Below are 7500 nucleotides of genomic sequence, written 5' to 3' on the forward strand. Positions count from 1 at the left end.
AGGACGGGCTCCATGGCTCTTGGGCAGTCGTCTCCGGGCGTCCGGGGCTCCATCCCTGCCGACGGCATGCAAAAGTGCCCGGGACGGGCTCCATACGTCCCGGGCAGTCCTCCCCCGGGCATCCGGGGCACCCATCTCCAGGAGGCCAACAGCATGGCAAAGTACCCGGGACGGGCTCCATGGGTCCCGGGCAGTCCTCCCCCAGGCATCCGGGGCTTCCATCTCCAGGCCAACGGCAGGTCAAAGTGCCCAGGACGGGCTCCACGGGTCCCTGGCAGTCCTCCCCCCCGGGCGTCCGGGGCTCCCTTCCCCAGGCCAACGGCATGTCAAAGTGCCCAGGATGGGCTCCACGGGCCCCGGGCGTCCGGGGCTCCCTTCCCCAGGCCAACGGCATGCCAGAGTGCCCAGGACGGGCTCCACGAGTCCCGGGCGTCCGGGGCTCCCTTCCCCGGGACACCGGCTTGTCAGAGTGCCCATGACGGGCTCCACGGGTCCCGGGTATCTGGGACTCCCTTCCCCGGGCCAACGGCATGCCGGAGTTCCCAGGACAGGCTCCACGGGTCCCGGGCGTCCGGGGCTCCCTTCCCCGGTCCGACGGCTTGTCAGAGTGCCCAGGACGGGCTCCACGGTTCCCGGGCGTCCGGGGTTCCCTTCCCCGGGTCAGCGGCATGTCAGAGTGCCCAGGACGAGTTCCACGGGTCCCGGGCAGTCCTCCCCCGGGCGTCCGGGGCTCCCTTCCCCGGGCCGTCGGCAGGTCAGAGTGCCCAGGACGGGCTCCATGGGTCCCGGGCAGTCCTCCCCCCGGGCGTCCGGGGCTCCCTTCCCCGGGCCGACGGCAGGTCAGAGTGCCCAGGACGGGCTCCACGGGTCCCGGGCAGTCCTCCCCCCGGGGGTCCGGCGCTCCCTTCTCCAGGCCGATGGCAGGTCAGAGTGACCAGGACGGGCTCCACGGGTCCCGGGCAGTCCTCTCCCGGGCGTACGTGGTTGTCCGACAGATTCGGGCAGATGTGCTTTTACGAACCGGATCGGAATCGGCCCAAATAATAATAATAATAATAATCCACATTTGTAAGGCGCACAATCACCCGTAAGGGTCTCTAGGCGCTAGGGGCCGTCGGGAAGATTAAGCAAGCTATTGCCCAGAGTCACATGGTGCTGGGCTAATCTGCGGCCGGTGCCGGGGATCGAACCCTGATCTCTGGGATGCTCGAGGGTTACTACGCGCTCTACAAAAACCTTAAATAAAAAAAATCTCCAGATTCCGGAGTCAGCAGCCCTAGCCGCGGCGCCAGCTATTTCCCAGAGTCACCTGGTGCTGGGCTAATCTGCCGCCGGTGCCGGGGATCGAACCGTGATCTCCAGATTCCGGAGTCAGCCTCCCTAGCCGCGGCGCCAGCTATTTCCCCGAGTCACGTGGTGCTGGGCTAATCTGCGGCCGGTGCCGGGGATCGAACCCTGATCTCTGGGATGCTCGAGGGTTACTACGCGCTCTACAAAAACCTTAAATAAAAAATCTCCAGATTCCGGAGTCAGCCGCCCTAGCCGCGGCGCCAGCTATTTCCCAGAGTCACCTGGTGCTGGGCTAATCTGCCGCCGGTGCCGGGGATCGAACCGTGATCCCCAGATGGGGATATCCCAAAAATCTGGCATGGATACGGCCCGCCAGGACAGGTTTGGGCACCCCTGATATAGAGGCAGTCAACGCGAAATCTGCTGGGTTCGATTCCGATCCGTGTCAGAAGGTCCGTAGGAATCTGTCGGGCTTGGGAGTCCATACAACAGGGGTGCCCAAACCTGTCCTGGCGGGCCGTATCCATGCCAGATTTTTGGGATATCCCCATCTGGTGATCACGGTTCGATCCCCGGCGCCGGCGGCAGATCAGAGTGCCCAGGACGGGGTCCATGTGACCCGGGCAGTCCTATCCCCTGGGTGTACGTGGTTGTCCGACATGTCGGTCGGATGTGCTTTTACGTACCGGATCGGAATCGGCCCCCATAAAATCGTACGTAAAGTATATAGCAAATCAACCTGAAATCTGCTGGGTCAGAAAGGGCTCGATTCCGATCCGTGTCGGAAGGTTAGGAGTCCGTACGAATTTGTCGGGACGGCATGGCAGAGTGCCCGGGATGGGCTCCATGGCTCTTGGGCAGTCGTCCCCCGGGCGTCCGGGGCTCCATCCAGGCCGACGGCATGGCAGAGTGCCTGGGACGGGCTCCATGCGTCCCGGGCCTTCGTCCCCCGGGCGTCCGGGGCTCCATCCAGGCTGACAGCATGGCAGAGTGCCCGGGTCGGGCTCCATGGTTTTCAGGGTGGTCCTCCCCTGGGTGTCGGGGCGCTCCAGGCCGAAGGCATGGAAAAGTGCCCAGGACGGGCTCCATGCGTCCCGGGCATTCGTCCCCCGGGCGTCCGGGGCTCCATCCAGGCTGACGGTATGGCAGAGTGCCCGGGTCGGGCTCCATGGCTTTCACGGTGGTCCTCCCCTGGGTGTCTGGGGGCTCCAGGCCGAAGGCATGGAAAAGTGCCCAGGACGGGCTCCATGCGTCCCGGGCACGGGCACGGGGACGGGGACAGGGTCGGGAGAGTCCAGGCGGCTTCACTTCCGTGTCCAGCCATCTGATCGCCCAGATTCCCTCGGCCATCTGGTCGCCCGGACCCCCCCCGGGCATCTGGTCGCCCGCAACGCTTTCCTATGGGGCGACCAGATGGCCGAACTTCCCTGGAAGTCCCGATGAGGTGCCATTCGCTGCCCGGATCCCAGCGAGGGCTCCAGGAGGTCAGGTACATTCGCGCCTTGGGTCCCCTCTGTCACCTCGCGTGCACAGATTACAAGAAAAGGGGGTAATTTTCCTCCGGATTACTAGGGAGCAGGGTACGCCCGGACACCCCTCCGAGGCTGGTGGTTCTCTGCCATGGGGACCAGATGGGCTATGCCTGGGCAACACCTCCCTAGGCCACCCGGGGCTTCCTTCCTCCAGGCCAACTGCATGTCAAATTGCCCAGGACGGGCTCCATGGCTCCTGGGTAGTCGTCCCCCGGGCGTCCGGGGCTCCATCCAGGCTGACGGCATGGAAAAATGCCCAGGACGGGCTCCATGCGTCCCGGGCATTCGTCCCCTGGGCGTCCGGGGCTCCATCTAGGCTGACGGTATGGCAGAGTGCCCGGGTCGGGCTCCATGGTTTTCACGGTGGTCCTCCCCTGGGTGTCTGGGGGCTCCAGGCCGAAGGCACGGAAAAGTGCCCAGGACGGGCTCCATGCGTCCTGGGCATTCGTCCCCCGGGCTTCCGGGGCTCCATCCAGGCTGACGGCATGACAGAGTGCCCGGGTCGGGCTCCATGGGTCCCGTGCAGCCCTCCCCCGGGCGTCCGGGGCTCCCACCGCCAGGCCGACGGCATGTCAAAGTGCCCAGGACGGGCTCCATGAGTCCGGGACAGTCCTCCCCCGGGCGTCCGGGACACCCATCTCCAGGAGGCCAACGGCATTGGCAAAGTACCCAGGACGGGCTCCATGGGTCCCGGGCAGACCTCCCTCGGGCGTCCGGGGCACCCATCTCCACGAGGCCAACGGCATTGGCAAAGTACCCGGGAAGGGCTCCATGGGTCCCGGGTAGACCTCCCCCGGGCGTCCGGGGCACCCATCTCCACGAGGCCAACGGCATTGGCAAAGTACCCAGGACGGGCTCCATGGGTCCCGGGCAGACCTCCCCCTGGGCGTCCGGGGCTCCCACCTCCAGGCCGACGGAATGTCAAAGTACCCAGGACGGGCTCCATGGGTCCCGGGCAGCTTCCCCCGGGCGTCCGGGGCACCCACCTCCAGGCCGACGGCATGTCAAAGTACCCAGGACGGGCTCCACGGCTCCCGGGCATTCCTCCCCCAGGTCGTCCGGGCCCTAGAGCTCCGGTGGTCCAACCTGCGCCTGAGGCCCAGCCGGGGTCCAAGAGCCCTGCCTTGCGTGGGCAGGCAGTCAGGAACCCTACCGCGAAGGCTTGGGATGGATGGGGAGCTGGGAGTCCTTTCGATCCCGGCCCTCTGGCCGCCCGCGATGCTTTCCAATGGGGCGACCAGATGGCCGGGCTTCCCTGGAAGTCCCGATGAGGTGCCATTCGGCTCCTGGATCCCAGCTAGGGCTCCATGAGGTCGGGTTCTTTTACGCCTTGGGTCCCCTCTGTCACCTCGCGTGCACGGATTGCAAGAAAGGGGGGTAATTTCCCTCCGGATTACTAGGGGCAGGGTACACCCGGACACCTCTCCAGGGCTGGTGGTTCTCTGCCCGGGGGACCAGATGAGATATGCCTGGGCAACACCTCCCCCGGGCGTCTGGGGGCTCCATTCTCCGAGCCAACGGCATGGCAGAGTGCCCGGGACGGGCTCCACGGGCCCCGGGCGTCCGGGGCTCCCTTCCCCGGGCCAGCGGCATGTCAGAGTGCCCAGGACGGGCTCCACGGGCCCCGGTCATCCGGGGCACCCTTCCCCGGGCCAGCGGCATGTCAGAGTGCCCAGGACCAAGTCCACGGGTCCCGGGCAGTCCTCCCCGGGCATCCGGGGCTCCCTTCCCCGGGCCAAAGCATTTCAGAGTGCCCAGGACGGGCTCCACGGGTTCCGGGCGTCCAGGTCTCCCTTCCCCGGGCCAACGGCTTGTCAGAGTGCCCAGGACGGGCTCCACGGGCCCCGGGCGTCCGGGGCTCCCTTCCCCGGGCCAAAGCATTTCAGAGTGCCCAGGACGGGCTCCACGGGTCCCGGACGTCCGGGGCTCCCTTCCCTGGGCCAACGGCATACAGGAGTGCCCAGGACGGGCTCCACGGGTCCCGGACGTCCGGGGCTCCCTTCCCCGGGCCAACGGCATACAGGAGTGCCCAGGACGGGCTCCACAGGTCCCGGTCGTCTGGGGCTCCCTTCCCCGGGCCAACGGCTTGTCAGAGTGCCAAGGATGGGCTCCACGGGTCCCGGTCGTCTGGGGTCCCTCCCCCGGGCCAACAGCAGGTCAGAGTGCCCAGGACGGGCTCCACGGGTCCCGGGCAGCCCGCCCCCCGGGCGTTCGGGGCACCCATCTCCAGGAGGCCAACGGCGTTGCAAAGTACCCGGGAAGGGCTCCACGGGTACCGGGCAGTCCTCCCCCCGGGCGTCCGGGGCTCCCTTCTCCAGGCCAACGGCATGGTTCAATGCCCAGGACGGGCTCCATGTGTCCCGGACAGACCTCCCCCGGGCGTCCGGGGCACCCATCTCCAGGCCAACGGCATGGCTCAATGCCCAGGACGGGCTCCATGGGTCCGGGGAGGCGTCCCATGCGCCTCCGGGCTTGGGAGCCCCGGCTGGGTCCAGGGGCCCGGGCGGGCCCCGGGTCGGGTGCTCCGGCCCTGGTCCCTGTCTCCCAGCCTACCGCACTGCCAAGGGCCTAGGAATGGGTTCCGTTGTTCCCGGGGAGCCTCCCCTTGCTTGGCTGGGTTCAGGAGCAGTGGCTAGGGCCCCTGAGGGCCCGGGGAGGGCGGCCTCCCCATCCCGGGCTCTGTCCTTGGTCCTGCTGCGTGGCAGGGTGCCCGGGACGGGGTCCGGAGGGACCGGGGAGGCGTCCCATGCACCTCCAGGCTTGGGAGCCCCGGCTGGGTCCAGGGGCCCGGGCGGGCCCCGGGTCGGGTGCTCCGGCCCTGGTCCCTGTCTCCCAGCCTACCGCACTGCCAAGGGCCTAGGAATGGGTTCCGTTGTTCCCGGGGAGCCTCCCCTTGCTTGGCTGGGTTCAGGAGCAGTGGCTAGGGCCCCTAAGGGCCCGGGGAGGGCGGCCTCCCCACCCCAGGCTCTGTCCTTGGTCCTGCTGCGTGGCAGGGTGCCCGGGACGGGGTCCGGAGGGACCGGGGAGGCGTCCCATGCACCTCCGGGCTTGGGAGCCCCGGCTGGGTCCAGGGGCCCGGGCGGGCCCCGGGTCGGGTGCTCCGGCCCTGGGCCCTGTCTCCCAGCCTGCCTTACTGCCAAGGGCCCGGGAAGGGGTTCCGATGTGCCCGGGGAGCCTCCCCTTGCTTGGCTGGGTTCAGGAGCAGTGGCTAGGGCCCCTGAGGGCCCGGGGAGGGCGGCCTCCCCACCCCGGGCTCTGTCCTTGGTCCTGCTGCGTGGCAGGGTGCCCGGGACGGGGTCCGGAGGGACCGGGGAGGCGTCCCATGCACCTCCGGGCTTGGGAGCCCCGGCAGGGTCCAGGGGCCCGGGCGGGCCCCGGGTCGGGTGCTCCGGCCCTGGGCCCTGTCTCCCAGCCTGCCGCACTGCCAAGGGCCCGGGAAGGGGTTCCGATGTGCCCGGGGAGCCTCCCCTTGCTTGGCTGGGTTCAGGAGCAGTGGCTAGGGCCCCTGAGGGCCTGGGGAGGGCGGCCTCCCCACCCCGGGCTCTGTCCTTGGTCCTGCTGCGTGGCAGGGTGCCCGGGACGGGGTCCGGACGGAGGGACCGGGGAGGCGTCCCATGCACCTCCGGGCTTGGGAGCCCCGGCTGCGTCCAGGGGCCCGGCCGGGCCCCGGGTCGGGTGCTACGGCCCTGGGCCCTGTCTCTCAGCCTGCCGCACTGCCAAGGGCCCGGGAAGGGGTTCCGATGTGCCCGGGGAGCCTCCCCTTGCTTGTCTGTGTTCAGGAGCTCCATCCGGGGCCCCTGAGGGCCCCGGGGAGGGTGGCCTCCCCACCCCGGGCTCCGTCCTGGGTCCTGCCGCAGGGCAGGGTGCCCGGGACGGGGTCCGGCGGGCCCGGGGAGGCTTCCCCTGTGCCTCCGGGCCTGGGAGCCCCGGCTGGGTCCAGGGGCCCGGTCGGGGCCCCGGGTCGGGTCCTCCACCCAGGGCCCAGGACAGGGGTCCGTCGGTCCCTTGCAGGCCTCCCCTGCTTGTCAAGGTGTAAGCGGGCCCCGGGTCGGAGGGCCCGCCGGCCCCTGGCAGCCTCCATGGCTGTGGCCCGGCTGGGGCCCCGGGCCTCTGGCCCGGCATGCCCCGGGCGCCCGCTCCCTCCTTCGTGGGGGCACGGGGCGACCGGATGGCGTCCCTTTCGTGCCCGGCCATCTGGTCGCCCGGATCCCCTCGGCCATCTGGTCGCCCGTATCCCCTCGGCCATCTGGTCGCCCCTATCCCCTCGGCCATCTGGTCTCCCGGATCGCCTCGGCCATCTGGTCGCCCGCAATGCTTTCCAATGGGGGCGACCAGATGGCCGAACTTCCCTGGAAGTCCCGATGAGGTGCCATTTGCCTCCCGGATCCCAGCGAGGGCTCCAGGAGGTCGGGTACTTTCGCGCCTTGGGTCCCCTCTGTCACCTCTAGTGCACGGATTACAAGAAAGGGGGGTAATTACTAGGGAGAGGGTCAGTCAGACCTCCGTGTGGTCTGGCGATTCTGAATCAGGGGAAGGCAGGACCCGGGCCCTCCCGCCGGGGCCCCCAGGGGCCTGGGTACGCACCTGCTGCTTAGCCCCCTTGCCGATGGGCCTTTTCCTCCGAGTTTGCTCAGGCAGGCCCCCGCGAGGTCTGGCCATGCTGAGAAGGGGCCAGGCA

Source organism: Lissotriton helveticus, chromosome 4_1 (genome assembly GCF_964261635.1).
Source record: "Lissotriton helveticus chromosome 4_1, aLisHel1.1, whole genome shotgun sequence".
Taxonomy (NCBI): Eukaryota; Metazoa; Chordata; class Amphibia; order Caudata; family Salamandridae; genus Lissotriton; species Lissotriton helveticus.